General features: G+C 44.1%; 1 long non-coding RNA gene across 2 annotated transcripts in view; it reads left to right on the forward strand.

Annotated features, from left to right (window-relative positions):
* Positions 1-16,161, forward strand: part of LOC106730439 — an 84,191-nt gene that overhangs the window by 39,417 nt on the left and 28,613 nt on the right. The gene's annotated exons all lie outside the window — the stretch shown is intronic.

Genomic DNA, 16,161 nt, shown 5'->3' on the forward strand with positions numbered 1-16,161 from the left:
GCTTCTGGTCCCTTTATTACCAAATCTCCATTCCGTTCTAGTCTGCTTCTTCCCCAAACAGGCTCCTAGCTCCATCTTCCTTCTCTAAGGTTGTGCTATCACAAGGGTGACAATGGGCAGTGAAAGGAGGGAAAGTCAGACTCAGACACCACTATTCCTGCAGTTTTCAACCTCTTCTCCCATGGGGAGTGCCGGCAGGCAGCCACCCCTCGCCCCTAGGCGGGCTCTCCTGCCAACTTATTGAGGATTATCCTAACTCTCTAGTTCCCTTTCATTTCCTCTCTTACACACGTTTTAAGTTTTGTTGCCAGAGAATAGATTCTTGTCTTGCACAGGAAAGGATTCAAGAGCAAAGCATAATAAAGTGAAAGCAAGTTTATTTAAAGAGATACACACCCCATAGACTGAGTGGGGTCTGTCTCACTCAGAGGGAGGACAGCTTAGGAGATGCACACTCCATAAGCAGGATGCAGGCCATCTCAAAAAACGAAAGGGAGAGAGAGAGACAGCAGTGTAGCAGATGTTTAGTTTAAAGTAAAAGCAGATTACACGCTTCATAGACAGAGTGCAGGCCATCTCAGAAGGCAAGAGAGAGAACGACCTCAGGGTGTGGAGTTGTTAGTTTTTATGGGCTCGGTAATTTCATGTGCTAGTAGGAGGATTATTTCAACGTCTGCGGGGGAACAGGCAGAGATTTCCAGGAATCGGCCCCCCTGCCCACTTTCTGACCTCTTATGGTCAACCTAGGAGCTGTCATGGCGCCTGTGGGTGTGCCATGAGGCTCAGGGTCTACTGGAGGACACATCTTCTGCCAGCTTGGTTCTAACCAGTTTGTCCAGTCCTCAATTGCTGTGTCATTCCTTCAGTGGTTGTGCCCTGCTCCCTTCCCTCCTGTCTCAGTTTTCTCTCTCTCCAGATGAGGCCAGAAGTTGTTTTTCATTAGAAAAATCTTACCCTAGTGACAAGCACGTTAACTTTATCCTGCTGAACCCTACCTCAACCTCCCCGCAGCACAGTACTCACCCCGGACCTTGTCTTTCACACGTAAAAGGCCCATTAATGTGTGAAATTGTTACTGAACAAAAGTTCGTGTGCCCAATACACAGTAAGGCCAAACAAACCGAACCGTTGGAGTTTGGAGCAGAGAAAGATTTATTAGATGGTCAGCAAAGAGAACGAATGGCTGATGCTCAAAAAAACCAAACTCTTCAATGGGCAAAATTTGGGATAAGGGCTGCAATGCGTGACTTTCTTCTGATTGGTTGGTGGTGAGGTAATGGGGTGGTACTAAAGTCGCCATCCTCCACCTGGATGGCCTTAGTTCCTGCAGAGGAAGTCAAAGATATTGTTATGTATGTTCTTTGAGGCAAAGAGGACCCTGCCCCAAGGCTGGGCTATTGTTTCTTAACTGCTTCTCCCTTATCTCTTCATTCCCTCCTTCCCCTGAAGTGCAGCTATTTGAATCTGCCCCTTGGAACTCAGGGAAGGTCAAGGAGCCCATTTTCTACAAAAAAAGAACAGGGGGCACACAGAAAGGATTTGTACCAGAGAGGACCCCACAGGGCCCTGCTCTATTTCAAAATGGAAATGAGAATTTTTTTTTTTTTCTTACTAATATAACGTCCACTTTTTTTCTGATTTTTACACATGGCTTCTCCTCTCCTCTTCCAGAGCTGTGTGCTTGCCTTGGGCAGAATGAGGACTGTAGCCGTAGGAAGGCAAAGAGGAAGGGGAAATCAATATCCAGTTTTTGACTTTCAGAGCTGTCAGAAAGGAAATAATAGTCTTAAAAGCCAGTCTTTGTCAAGAGAGGAAATGATTTCTAAATTCCATAAGCCGTCGTTAACATATCAAGAGCAGAGACCAGCAACGGAAATAAAAGTATTATTCAGGGAGAGAGAACTGAGCGTAAGAAAAGTATCTGCTACAAAGGGGTCGGAGGATTAGAAGGTGACGGCGTGAAAAGCCCACCTTCTGACCCTGAGGGATTATGGGAAAAAGGAAGCAGGTAACCTTGTGGAACAGGTGGTGAAAGGAAGCTATGAGACACTTGTGTCCTCTCCAGGCTGAAGTTCTGGAGGCGCAAGGTCATCCAGTCAGAAAAAGAGAGCAGACAGCAAAGGGGCTTTTGTCCTTTTCTTAGCTGGAGCCCTTGAGGGAGACTACCATGCGGGGCGGGCTTCAGTGCCCTGGGGGTGGATAGAATGGGGTACACAAGGGTTTTGCAGGACAGGGAGATGTGCAGAGACATCTGAGGTAGAGCGCTTGACTCCTTGGAGTCTGTATATGGTTTGTGAGCAATCTAGACATTCCCAAATGCCCTTGGGGGGCTGCTGAAAGTAGATGACATTCAGGCTGGGGAAATTGCCACAGATGTCACAAGGTGGGGTTGAGGCAAAGAAACCCTGAGGCTGGGAACTCAAGGTGGGGTGGAGAACATCTGAGATTAGTGGCTGGACTTCCAGTGGCTGGGCTGCACAGCCACCAGCAAAGGGATGAGATGGAGCTGAGTGCCAAGGGTGACCTTAACCAAGCTAAGAGAACAGACAAAGCTGTGTTCCTCAGCTGCTAATGTTAGCAACCATCACCTGTAGGGTGCTTGGCAGGACCCAGACTCATCCCACCTTAATGGGTACCAGCCAGCCTTGGGTACACACCCAAGGACAGGACCAGGTGGCCAGCAGTAGAGACAATACAAAGACAGGCACCACTCCAGCCAGAGCTCCGTCTCCCCAATGCCAAGATGTCAGCATTCCTCTACACCTAGAGCCATGTTGGGGGAAGGGAGAGAAAGGAGCAATCCATCTTTGATAGGGAATTAAGCTTTAATTGATAAATGTTTAGTCCTCAAAGAGTATTTTCAGTCCAGTGTGCCCTTAATTGGAAAAGTTCATGTGCTCTCCCCACCCCTACATTGGCTGTTACTCAGTGGGTTGGGTCCATGAAGATTTGGTCTATGACAGAAAATTAAAAGTCACATGGTCTTTGTATATTTGAGTTTTAGTTTGTGTTCAGTTTGCAGCTTCATTCCTTGAATATTTCTCAGTAAATGACCAAGTTTCCTACAGAGATGAGTTCTGCAGCTCCCCCAGGATGCAGAAGTAGTTGCAATTAATTTTTAAAGCAAAAATATGTCTTCCCACTTCATCAGAAACCATTATTCCTTCTAAACTCCCTGTTTCTCATGTTTTATTTAGAAAGACCCGGAACTGAGAAAACACAAAACTGAGTCAGATCATGAAGCAATTCCTGGCACCTGCCCTCTGCAGAACTTGACTCCCGTAGCTCCAGCCACCCTTCCATGTGGTTCGCTGCTTGTCTGGAGGGAGCTGTCAGAGGTCTTGCTGAACACACTGTGTGGAGTGGTTCAGGTGTGTTGGGGGCCACATCCCAGCAGACCCAATTCTGTGATCTTTTCTAGTTTCCCTTCTGTCTCAGCCTCAGGTAACTGTCCTGCTGAATTACAAATAAATAAATAAAATTCCTCTTCTTCTTAGTTTGAGATAAAGTTGTAATTTTTCAAAGGGTAATTTAAGTAAGAAACTGAGGTATAATGAAAAAAACACACTAAAGTATTAAGAACCAGGGATTTTTTTTGGATTACAGATTTATTACAGAAAATGGGGGGAGATATGCCTGAGATTATCTCAGATGCACAGATTTTAAGGCATTCAGCCATGGCTTTTTTTTCTTCTTCTTCATTCTGCCAGATTCAGAAATACTTCTTATGATTCAGAAATAGTTCTTATGATTTTCTTCTTTCTTTAAGCAGTGGTGTTCATCTGGGATGGTGGTTGGGAGGGGCAGTTTTAGCCCCCAGGGGACATTTGACAATGTCTGGAGACACTTTTGGTTGTCACAACGTAGGGAGGGTGATGCTACTGGCATCCTGTAGGTAGAGGCCAGGGATGCTGCTGAACATCCTACCATGCACAGGGTAGCCCCCGCAACAAAGAATTCTCCTGCCCCGAATGTTAGTTTTGCTGAGGGTGGGAGACTCTGCTTTAAGGAGACACGTGGAACAACCCCATTTCAAGAATCATATCCAGCATGACAATTAATTACTATGGTCAAAGAACTGTTCTCACTGGGAAAGAGACAAAGTCACAATTCTATATTAACTAATCAATCAATCCATTCATGTGTCAAAATTTTGTTGGTATCTACTGCATGCCTGGCATTGCTAAGCAATGAGCAAGACAGACAGCCTCTTCCCTTGCAGAGTTTATGGGCAAGTTCAAAAGAGAATCCTTAAAGTTAAAATCATACAAATATAATTTAACTGTAATTGTGATAATTCCATAAACAAAAAATATGGGCAGATATAAGAAAGTACATATTCTGAAGGGAAAACTAGAACATTGTTATATTTTCTAAAAATGAATAAATTCAGTGAAAGAAATCTTAATGTTTTATTCCCTTGAACTTTCATCATGACTGTTTTCCATGACCAGTCTCCTTAGTCTTTCTTGGTTTACCAAGGGAGCACTGTGTCTCTCCTTGTTTTCAAAATGTTCATTTAAATCTCTTTCAAAATGTAAGAGTCTGTTGAAGCTTGTTTGCTGCTAAGCCCCAGCCCAGCCTTCCCTGTGGAAGCCAAAGCAATTCTGGGAAAGGTTGGGGCTGGAGGGCAACCTTGGGTTAATCTAAGAGTGAGACGGAAGTGACAGCCTCCAGGTTCCAGTGGTAATCAATTCCCTTTCCTGCATTAAGCTACTCAGTAAGCAACAAGACCCACAGTTAACAATTTGAGTCTATGATCTTTTCCCAGGGGTGTGGATTGGGGAAGTCTTCCCTGGGGGAAAGAATACTTAAGTTGAGATCAGAAGGATGAACTGGGCAAAGTTGGGGAGGATGAAGGCAAGCATTCCAATGTGCAGGTCTAGTAGGTCTAGTAGGTGTAGATTGGCATATCAAAATAATCCTTAGACCCAGAAAAAGGTTTCACTATGATCTCTTGCTTCCTGTTCTTCAGAGACACTTGATCCGGGATGTGTGGCCCTACTTGGGGGAGGGGAGTAGTGGCAGAATTGGTTTGACAGTGACTCACTGAACCATAAGCCCCAACCAGCTATCCTGCAAATTTATGACAACAAAATTATGACAACTACATACAAAACCAAAGCAGTGGGTATTCTCTACTGAGAATGCCTAAGAGTACTCAGCAAATGTTTATGTAGACCCGACTGAGGGCCACAGCAGGGCAGACTTTCATTTCCCTTTTGAGATCAAAGGTTCCGTGGAGAAGCTGAGGAAGACTATGGAATGCTTTCCTGAAAAACACACAGATGCACATGTGTCCAAACAATTGCATACAGTTCATGGGGTTTCCAGCTCCGAAGCTCATCCATCTCAGGGTAACACAGCTGCTCTCAAACTATAACAACGGATGAGGAAGAACATGCCAGTGGTGGGAGGTATTGTGTTCCGTCTCAAATGTAATGAGTTTGAGGTGCATATGGCAGGATATTCAGGTGGAAATGTCCCAGGAGCAGTTTAAACTGCTTCCTGGTTTTGTGCGATTTTCTAAGTATGTTTAAATCAAGAGGAAGTGGGTGGGTATGTATCGGTACAATGGGCCCCATCCCAAGGGTCCAGATTCTCTCGTGTTCTTATTTAGAAATTTTTTTCCTCAGAAAAATTTTCATTGTAGAAAATACGACCCAGCCTTTGCATTATTAAGGTCCTTTTCTTTTCTTTTCTTTTCTTTTTTATTTTGGAGGAAGTAATTAGGTTTATTATTTTTTTAAATGGAGGTGCTGAGGATTGAACCCAGGACCTCATGCATGCTAAGCATACACTCTACCATGGAGCCATGCCCTCCCCACAAGGTCCTTTTCATAATCACTCTCTATTTCAGAGCCTGATTAAAGAAAAGTCTAGCCATGTGGCTGGGGAGCCGGTCTGTGAGGAGGGGCTGAAATATTAAATGTGACTGAAAGAAATACTGAACAAATGGAGCCAGTCTTCCGCTCCCCACCCCTTCATCCTGCACAAGGGCTGGCTAAACTGCCCTCTGAGGAAGCCGAGTCTACAAACTGTGCCTTTTTTTGTTTTCTCTTTTTTCCCTTTCTTTCTTTCTTTCTTTCTTTCTTTCTTTTCTTTTCTTTTCTTTTCTTTTCTTTTCTTTTCTTTTCTTTTCTTTCTTTCTTTCTTTTCTTTCTTTTCTTTCTTTTCTTTCTTTCTTTCTTGTTGTTGATAAAGTCTGGGGGCTGTGGAGTGCTAAAAACATGGGCCCCTAAAGATATCCACATCCTGTGGATGTTACCTTGTATGACCTGTGGCCTTACATCAGGCCATAAAGGCTCTCAGCAGATGTGATTAAGGATTTTGAGATGGGGAGATTATCCTGGATTATCTGCATGGACCCTAAAGGTCATCTCACAGATCCTTGTAAGAGGGAGGCAGATGGGACCCAGAGAGAAGAGGGGAAGGCAGATAGAAGAGAAGGAGGCAGTGTGACCGCAGAGGCAGAGGCTGCAGTGACGTGACCACGAGCCAGGAACACCGGCAGCCACCGGACCTGAAAGAGGCAGGGTGCAGTTGTCCCCTAGAGCCTCCTGAAGGGAGCACAGCCCTGCTGACACCTCGATTTCAGCCCTGTGGGGCTGAAATTTCAGACTTCTGGCCTTCAGAACTGGGGGAGAATTAATTTCGGCTGTTTTAATTCACCAAGTTTGTGGGAAGTTGTTACAGTAGCCAGAGGAAACTAACTAGGGACTAAACTAGACAGTAGAAGGAGGGACTGAATGGTCTAGATTGGAGCCTCTTTGTCTCAGGTTTTTCATGAAGTTTTCTGGTTTCCTTTCCATTTTCAACCTCAACTATTTCTGAATCCAAGTAAATCCTCCTCTCTCACCTTGACACTTGTATCGGAAAGCTCCACTGTCCTATATAGACTGAGTAATTGATTTTGATTCACTGGTACAAAGTTCTCTTTTGTTTGTTTTGCCTCCTTCCCCCTCAGCTTATATTCCCTGCTTCCAAATAATCGTTTATTGTTTTGGAAGAATCAGTCTCTCTCTCTCTCTCTCTTCAGCCTCCTCCGCTCCTCTTGTGCTTGATCTTAAAATAAAAGTTACCTACAGTTGACAGCCTCCTCTTTCTTTTCTTGTGATTTCCTTCACTCAGCAGTGTGGAGCGGTAAGGCTGCTCTCCCCCGAGTGTTTGAAGCCACCCACACACCTCGAAGCACAGTCTCCAGCAGCTGACAGCACAACACAAGCCGGTGACAGTCACGAATGCCACCATCGTTAGTTCCACAAATCCTCTATGAAAATGGGTCTGTGGGATGTAAGAAAAAGGGGGAAATGGTATTTCATGATGGGAATTTTTTTAAACTGCAAAAATGGGAAATAAATTGGGCCAGATGATTATTTTAAATAACCTATGGTGAAAGTAGGAACTTAAAGCAAGTCTCCATCAAAGAATTTGAGGAATCGAAACAAGCCATGTGAAGTCTTTTTGCATGAAGACCTCCTAGTGCTTCTGGGAGAAACAGTATAGAGGAGACTCTAGGAGGATGGCCAAGAGATGGGGAACCAGGGGCTCAGGTGAGAACATCGTAACTCAGGGGTCAGCAAACTATGGAATGGGTCAAATCTGGCCCACCATCTGCTTTTGCAAATAAAGTTTCATTAGAACACAATCCTGTCCAGTCATTTACATATTGTCTACAGCTACCCTTGCCCTGCAACGGCAGAGCTGAGTAGCTGTGACAGAGACTATATGGCACATAAAACCTAAAACATCTACTGTTTCACCCTTTACAGAAAAAAAAAATATGCCAATCCCTGTTATAATGAAATGGTAGCAGCAGTTCGGGGTGTAGTAAATAAGCTCTAACAGTGAGAAATACGAAGAATTACCGAGGGTAGAGTGTATGAGTTTCTTAGGGCTGCCACAACAAATTATTGCAGATTGGGTGAGTTAAACAACAGAAATTTGTTCTCTCATAGTTCAGGAGACCAGAAGTCCAAAATTAAGGTGTGGGCAGGGCTGGTTCTTCTGGAGGTTCTGAAGGAGAATGGATTCCATATCTCTTTCCTTGTGTCTAGAGGCTGCCAGAGCTCCTTGGCATTTCTTGGCTTGTAGGCACGTGATTTCAGTCTCTGCCTCCATCTTCACATGTTCTTCTCCCTGTGTCTCTCTGTGTCTTCCCCACTCCTGTCTCTTACAAGGACAGGTCATCGACTTTAGGGCCAACCCTAAATCCACAATGATCTCATCTTGAGGTCCATAACTTAATCAATTACATCTGCAAAGACCCCTTCTCCAGACAGAGTCACATTCACAGATACCATGGATTAGGACTTGGACATAAGGTCTGGGGTTGTTTCTAATTCACCGACTGTTTTAATTCACCAAGTTTGTGGGAAATTCAATTCAATGCACCACCAAAAATCTGTTAGCCACGTTGGGGGAAAAGGAGGCAGCCTGAGGGCCTTGGTGATTGCTGTGAACACCATCCACCCACAATTGAATGTAACCTTAGGAGACAGTGCTTACATAAATATCTCATTAATTTTGACAAGTTTTCATATTTAAAGGAATATATTGAATCCACAGACAACCTTGAACTTTCATCTTATAATTCGGTTTTACTTTCTTTCCTTATTCAATTTTGTGTCACTCAGTTTTATGGTCTACATGTAGAAAATGTGGGCGATTTAAGCTCTTGTGGCCCTAAAAGCAGCCGAGTGAATGCAAGACAGACAGTAAGAAGTGGAGAAGCAGCTGAGGACCAGGAAGTTGGTTCCTGCAACCTCTGTTGTTGACTCTGACAAGAGAAGCATTACCTTGGGAAGCTGTTGGAGAGCAGCAGGGAGGGAGTCCAGAGAGTCCTCTCAAGGCTGCAGGAACCTCTTGTCAGAGCGGTTTTTGTTTTTGTTTTTGTTTTTTTTTTGTTTCTTCATCTGTGACTTGAAAACAAAGAAGTGTGGTTGCGCTCATGGTGGGTCTTATCTTGTCCTTTGTTTTATTCTCTTTACCGGATTCCAGTCCAAATTTGGGTGTGGAGGGAAGGCAGGGCATGTTTCTACTAGGATTCCTTCCTGACCAGAATTCACAAGCAGGGGTGGAAAGCGGAGAGGGAGAAGCCGCCGTCAAGTTGGCACTCTTCTGAGAAACATCTGAGTGGAAGTGACAGTTTTTTCAGAGGGATTGTCCTTGACGGGCACTAAAACCAAGGCTGGAGTGAAAGAATCAGGGAAATTAGGACTCCTCTCCCAAGAATGGGAAATGACATTACCTTGAAGATGTGCCAGAGGAGCCCTGGGGCATGAGAAGTGAGGCAGCCACAGGCAGCTGCCCACCTAGGGTGCTCTGTACTCCTGTCTTTCTGTTTGAAACACCTCCAGTCGCCTCTGTTGTCCTGTATGAACCTTGTCTATTACCTCCAGGAGCTGGGACAAATCCAGGCTCCACCATCTCTTCTAATTTTCAGATATTTTCTAAGGATTCACACCATGGCACACCAGTTTCTTGAGTCTTTGCTCATTTATGGCAGAGTTTTCTGCATCCATTCAATTTGACTTGCATTTTCTAAGCTGCACAAGCCTAGTTGAAACGAGGTCCATAACAGTAATTTAAGGAGATGGAGGAAGAAGGCACTTCTCTGAATGTACCAGAGGGGAAATACACTTTTTCCTTTACCATCTTAGAGTTTCTGGCTGACTGACATGAGACAGATTTAACTGGAGAAAAGCATATGAACTTTATTTGCATGCACGTGGGAGCCCTCATAAGAAAAGTGAGGATCCAAAGAGGGGACCGGGCCTATGTGTTTACATACGAGGCTGAACACAGAGTAACACTTGTGGAGAAAGGTGGCTAAACTATGCTAGGTTTACTGTATTGGAAATTAAAACTGAAAACCTAAAATGTAGATTAAATCACTCTAAAATAACAATGAGAAGGTTGTTATGTGTGTTAACATAAATACACTTTTATGCGAAATAACTGTATCTGTCAAAACTTTTTTTTGTAAAGAAGAAAAGAAAATCCTGCCAATGAACCATAAAAGCAGAGATGTGTGCTTCCAACTTAGCCATCTCAGTGGCCTCCAGTCAGCCCCTACCCCTTCCTCAAAGAGACCCCAAAGACAAATGAGTATGTTAATTCCATTTGTGGCCTTTCCCACTGGTCAGAATCACCGGCATCTCTTACTTCCCTAATGCTAGAGGAATCCTCATCATGATAGATCGATTTCCAAATTAATTAATTAACTAAATAAGGAGATTAAAAGGTTATTTTAACAAGGTCCGTTTGTACAGCTTGCTCTCAGCCTCCACAGCGTTTCTGGTGATAAGAATGTGTCTTCCTCCCGGCGCAGGGAGAGCACCTTTCACGTGGAAAGTTTCTCTCTTGCTTTTAGGGGAAAAGACAAAAGGTCAGCATGCCCTTCTGGCATCAGCTGTTTTTTCAAGAGCCTCTAGCTCAAAATAATTAATATGCCAAAGCAGCATATTTTGGGGTGACATGCCCCAGATTGCCTTCGGTGCCCACCTATTCTGCTGGAACTATCCCTCTTCTCAAATTTCTTTCATCAAATTCCAGTGTATCGTAATTCACAGGCTAATGCACAGGCATGGGAGTCAGAGAGACCTGGGTTTAGGTCCCTAGTTGCACCGCTTGTAAGCTAAGAAATCACAGCTGACACTAGTACAACTCAGGGGTTAGCAGGGGCCAACCCTCATGCAGTCGAAAATTTGCGTATAAATTTACAGTCAGGTCTCCGTATCCACGGTTCCGCATTCAACCAACCTCAGATCATATGGTACTTGAAGAAAATCCACATATAAGTGGACTCTCATAGTTCAAAATCCATGCTGTTCTGTAGCTGATTTCTCTAAGCCTCTTTTCCCTCACATGTAAAGTGAGAATGTGATAAAAAAAAAATGCCTACTATTTAGAAAGGAGTTATAAAGAGACTGGAATGCTCTCATAAGAAAGGCTTGATTGCAAGGGTTGGCCTTTGGCTGGTATCTGGGAACCTGGATTTTGGAGGGGTTTCACCATTTCCTAAATGATAACAGTGCTTCACTGGGCCTAAAGTGTTTGTCAGACACTTGTGGTTTATGCTGAACATCTCGTTTCCTTCTGGGAGTCTGGAATTTTGGTCTGTGCTTAGCAGAGAGAGCCTACACCACCAGTCCCCCATTAAAAACCCTGGGCACTGAGTCTCCAGTGAGCTTCCACAGTGGACAAAACTTGTCATTTGTTGTCACAACAAGTTGCTATGAATTAGGTACATCTTCTGTGACTTAGAACCCTTGGAATCCTGTGCCTGGTTTCCTCCAGACTTTGCGCTGTGTGCCCTTTCTCTTTGCTAGTTTTGCTTTGTGTCCTTTCACTGTGTTAAATCTCAGCCTTGAGTAAGGCTGTATCCTGAGTCCTGTGTGTCCTCCTAGGGAGTCACTGACACAGGGTTGGTGGGGAGAGGGGTGGTTCTGAGGACTCTTGTCTTAGCCCATTGCAGCTGTTATAACAAAATACCACAGACTGGACAGCTTGTAAACAGGAGAAATTTATTTCCCACAGCTCTGGGGTTGGGAAGTTGAAGATCAAGGTCAGAGTCACATTCGGGAGAAACCCTCTTCCTGGTTCATAGCGGGTTCCTTCTTTCTGTGTCCTCACTTGGCTGAAGGGGTGAAGGATCTCTGTGAGTTTGTTGTTGGGCTCTGTCCCATTCAAGAGGGTCCCTTTACAATTTAAGCACCTCCCAAAGGCCCCACCTACTAATGCTGTCACCTCGGGGGGTTAGGATTTCATTTTAGCAAACTCCCAGGAAAACTCCTCCGTGGGTCCCTGTTTCTCTTCTTTCTCCCTTCATCTCTCTGTTCTTCATCAGAAATGTCCGCGACCCACTTGAGGGAGGAACAGGAAGCTGTATGATCAAGTCAGAATTCTCTCTGGCACACAGGGAAGAGGAAATGACACAGAACCTCCACACAGGAATGAGTTTTGTTCTGACACGTTTCTGAATTTGTGTTGCCCGTTTCAAAGTAATCGCCTTGAGAGGCTCCACTCTTTATTACCAAAACTCCAAACACATTAGGATATGTATTTTTGTAACTGGCAGACTAAACACTGTTAAAAAAAATTCACTGCATCCCTTTGTGGTCACACTCCATAGATACAGCTCTGACCAGGTACCCCTGAGACTTTCAGGATTTATCTCTTTAGTTGTCCGGTCCTTCATTGTTCTCAGCTGAGAGAGGACTGGCTTAGTGCCTCTCAGAGGGCGCGGGGGCCGTTCTGTAGGGCTACCGGTGACCACCAACAGTGCTAGGGAGCCCTGGCCTTGATATAGGGAGGTACAGGAGAAGGTGGAAAAGGAAGGTAGAAAATTTTAAATATATATATAGAAGAGCAAAACAGTAAGAGTAAAAAGGAGAAGGCAAAAGAGAAGAGAGAAGGAATTATAAAAAACGAAGCACTTGTTGAAAGCAGAGGAATAGTTTATGACTCAGATTCTCCAACCTCTGAATGTAGTTCAGTCTGTTACTCAGGTTTAGAGTTGGTTCCCAGGCAGCTGGTGAAAGGGGCTGGGGGTGGGGGTGGGAGGAGGAGGTGGGAGGGTGTGAAGTGGGGCTGCCCAGAGACACTAGGTTTTGGTTTTATTATCCACTGAGAAGTTTCTCTCTTGATGATTAAACTGCTCAGAGAAAGTCAAGCTATGAAACAAGCTACCCAATCTATCAATAAAGAAATCATGTCCTTTCTTTTTAAAGTTCTGAAATCATTCATTATCTGTGGTGTGACAGTTGACTACAGTAGAATTGTCATATCATAAATGGTGGATTAGGGATGGATGAGTGGACTTAGTGGGTGGACAGGCCCTTTTGTAACTGAGAATACAGTTTGATTAATAGAAGGAAAAGCTGGGGAACAAAAAAGAAAATCAAAGGGCAAAGACTACTCAAAAAAAAAAAAAAAAAGAAAGGGAGAAAATTTGATGTCGAGAACTTTAAAAATAGGCTGTAGGTTTATAATGATATAAAAAGAAAAAAAATCCGTTCTCTTCTCCTACCCAACCCCACTTCTAAATTTCACTGATGAAATAGGCAAAAATCACTCCTACATGTGGCTGCCGTGTGTGCGTGTGTGTGTGTGTGTGTGATGTGTAAAAACAATTTATTTCAGTTACCTAAGTACCTGGTACGATTCACACTGTACATTTGCCTCCAGAGTGTGAAATAAGTTAGATGACAAATGATGGACTCAGAAATTGCTACTGAATAATTTTTACCTTTAGCTTTAATACAAGCCTTTAAAACAAAAACATACAGGGAACTGGTATAAAGTCTGGTTGGAATTTTTTCTTTTCATTTTTTTTTCCATTACTCATATCCAGAAACAGGCTGTCTGAGGAATTAATCTGAATATTCTGTCATCTTGCACATTATTATTTGATTTAAAAAAAAATAGCTTTGCTATTGAATCAGAGAATCTTGAAGTCCCTAAGAAAAATCAAGAGATTACTTATTCTTTATTAACAGATACGTCTTACTATTCTACTCAACATTTTCATGTAGGAAATTTGTTTGAATAGACTAGTTTGAAACCAGGGTCACTGGGCAAAAATAGAAAAGTGAAAAGCAATGATGTACTCTAATGATAACTTGAAAAAAATTTGTTCTCAGGTGGACGATAACATATGCTAGTGTTTCTAATATTCATCAGTTAGATGTCTTAGGAACACAAAAGACTGCAAAAGGCTCATCCCTCCGTTAAAATGTTTATCATTGGCTTTCATTTCATAAAATGAAAATTCCTACTAAAACTATTCATAGGAATATAAAATGTTAATACACTTGTTACTACCTTCGTACCTTGGTACCTAGTTTTGTTATGATGATCTAAATTAGTTTGCAGTCTTGACTGCACATTAGAATCATCTGGGGAATTTAAAAATATATATATATATATATCTCTCCTGATGCCCAGGCAGCAGCCTAGACCAGTAAATCACCAATAAATCATAATCTCTTGGTGGAACTTGGTACTTTTTAAAGCATCCCAGGCGATTCCAATGTTCCATCAAAGTTTTGATCACCAGTTTAAGTAGTCCCTGATCAAGCCCTACTTCGATCATCACCTTTGTTAGAATCATTCCCTCCTCTGCACTAAAGAGAGAGCACATAGCAAATCGTATCTTTGCAGGTCAGGTCCGTGTTGCATTGTTTTTCATTTTTCAGCACCTGAGAGGTGCTCAATAACTCAAAGACTGAATGAACACACGTATTTCCCGGCAGGGCCGCGGAGGAAGGTTACCACCATTTTCAAGACAGCAGATTCCTCCAGCACATCTAGAGAGACAGTGTGACTCATTTAGTTACATTTTACAGCTCTGAGTCACCTGGCACTAGGCCAGTCAAAAGTTTCAGAACCTGATGTTTCAGATCCTTACCTAATGGACATTTTTATCCTGGGAGCCGGCCTGAGGATGCAGCTGACAGAACGAGCACAGGGCTTTTCTTCAGGAAGCAGTGAGAAGCCACTGCTGCTCCCCACTTATGTAACCATATGTTGCACAAGCATGACCTGAGGAATGTGATGCAAACATTATTTTCATCTTCCTCCATCACTTTAAACTCAGTTCAGCAGGGAAAAAACTTCTCTTGTCTGTCGATAAAGTCTTTCATCACTCAGCAGTTATTGACTTGGAGTTATAAAACAGTCTCATTTTAGAAACTTAATTTATTCAGTCTCACATCATAATCAAAAATCAACCTGCAGTCAGGGTGAAGCCATCACCCAGGCTCCAGGCCTGGCCGGCTGCACAAGCCTGTGGTGGGGAAGGAGTTTGTGGTCCTTCTGTCCTCTCCTTTCTTCCAGCTTACCTGGTCTACCTGTGCTTCCTCTCTGCCTGGAGTCAAATTAGAGAGGGTGAGGAAAAAGAAGGGAAAATGACGTTGCCACTTGCGTGAGCCTGGCATTGGTTAAAGCTCGAATTCCTGGATGGGTTGGCAGGTAGTTGCAGTAAGTTGTTTTCTCGTGGGGGCTTTTGTGGGTTCTTCAGAGGTTTCTTGTTGAGTTCCTGGCTTTTGCAGTTCCCTGGACCTAGAGTGATCATCTTCAGCTCTTGGTGGCCATCTGTGATGCCTTCTTCACCCAGACTCACACCTCTGAAAGAGTAGCCCCTTTAGCTGGGATCTCTGTGCACCGGGCAGCCCTATTAGAATTGGGGGACCCCACACTGCACCTCGTCTTGGTCCACGCTGGTCCATCCTGCGTTCATGCCCTCCTTCCCTCCCCATCATCCGGGGTCGGGCTGTCTCTACACAGCGGCACCCTCCTGCCTCCACCATGGAGGTGGCTGTTAGAATTCCGAGGTGGGAGTCAGCCACCTTTCACAGTCCACTTTACTTTTCTCAGGCCTGAGTGAGGGACCTGTCTTCCTTGTCCCTTGGTTGTAGGGAGCACATAAGAGGCATTCCATGTAATTGCCTTAAAGTCTCCATCTTCAAGATCTAGGAGGTGCACCTCCACTGTCATAGGTCAGCCTCCTTGGAAGCAGAGCCTGAAATAGGGATTCTTGTTCAAGTGATTTATTGACGAACTGTTCTCATTAGAAGGGGAGTAAGGAAAACAGGATGAAGTTGGGGGATAGGGGAAAGCCAGGCAGGAACATGACCAGCTAGAGACTCATGTCAGTCTGATCCCAGAGGGAAAACCCTACAGACAAAGTGCATCACAAAGGCAGTCCCACTTTGAGGCAAAGAGTTCAGTTTATATCCTCCTGCTGGTTGGGCTGAGGTTTGCTGGGGTGATCTGGGTGGAGGCATGCATCCCACAGGTGCTGGCTGGCTGAGGGCAGTTCTCCGGAGAAGGGGACAGCTGAGTGCGGTTATGGGTGGGGAAATGAGTGGGCCAGCTGGTCAAGGGGATCTGGAGGGACCTTTACAGTATCCACTACATTCATCCCACTCCCTCCCTCTAAAGATGTTTTCCCTCCTCAATCTCATCTTGATCTCTTGGAGCACTCCAAGGATTGTGGAACAGATTCTTAGAGACATTTCCTTTTAATTATACTAATTGGGGAGGGGGAGTGTCTGTCCCATTCTGGTATCGAACATCTTTCATCTTGTCCGCTCGGGAGCAACAGAAGCAGGAAGAATTCCATTCTAATATCCTTTTGCTCTTTTGTTCAGGTGG

Source organism: Camelus ferus, chromosome 12 (genome assembly GCF_009834535.1).
Source record: "Camelus ferus isolate YT-003-E chromosome 12, BCGSAC_Cfer_1.0, whole genome shotgun sequence".
NCBI classification, from domain to species: Eukaryota; Metazoa; Chordata; class Mammalia; order Artiodactyla; family Camelidae; genus Camelus; species Camelus ferus.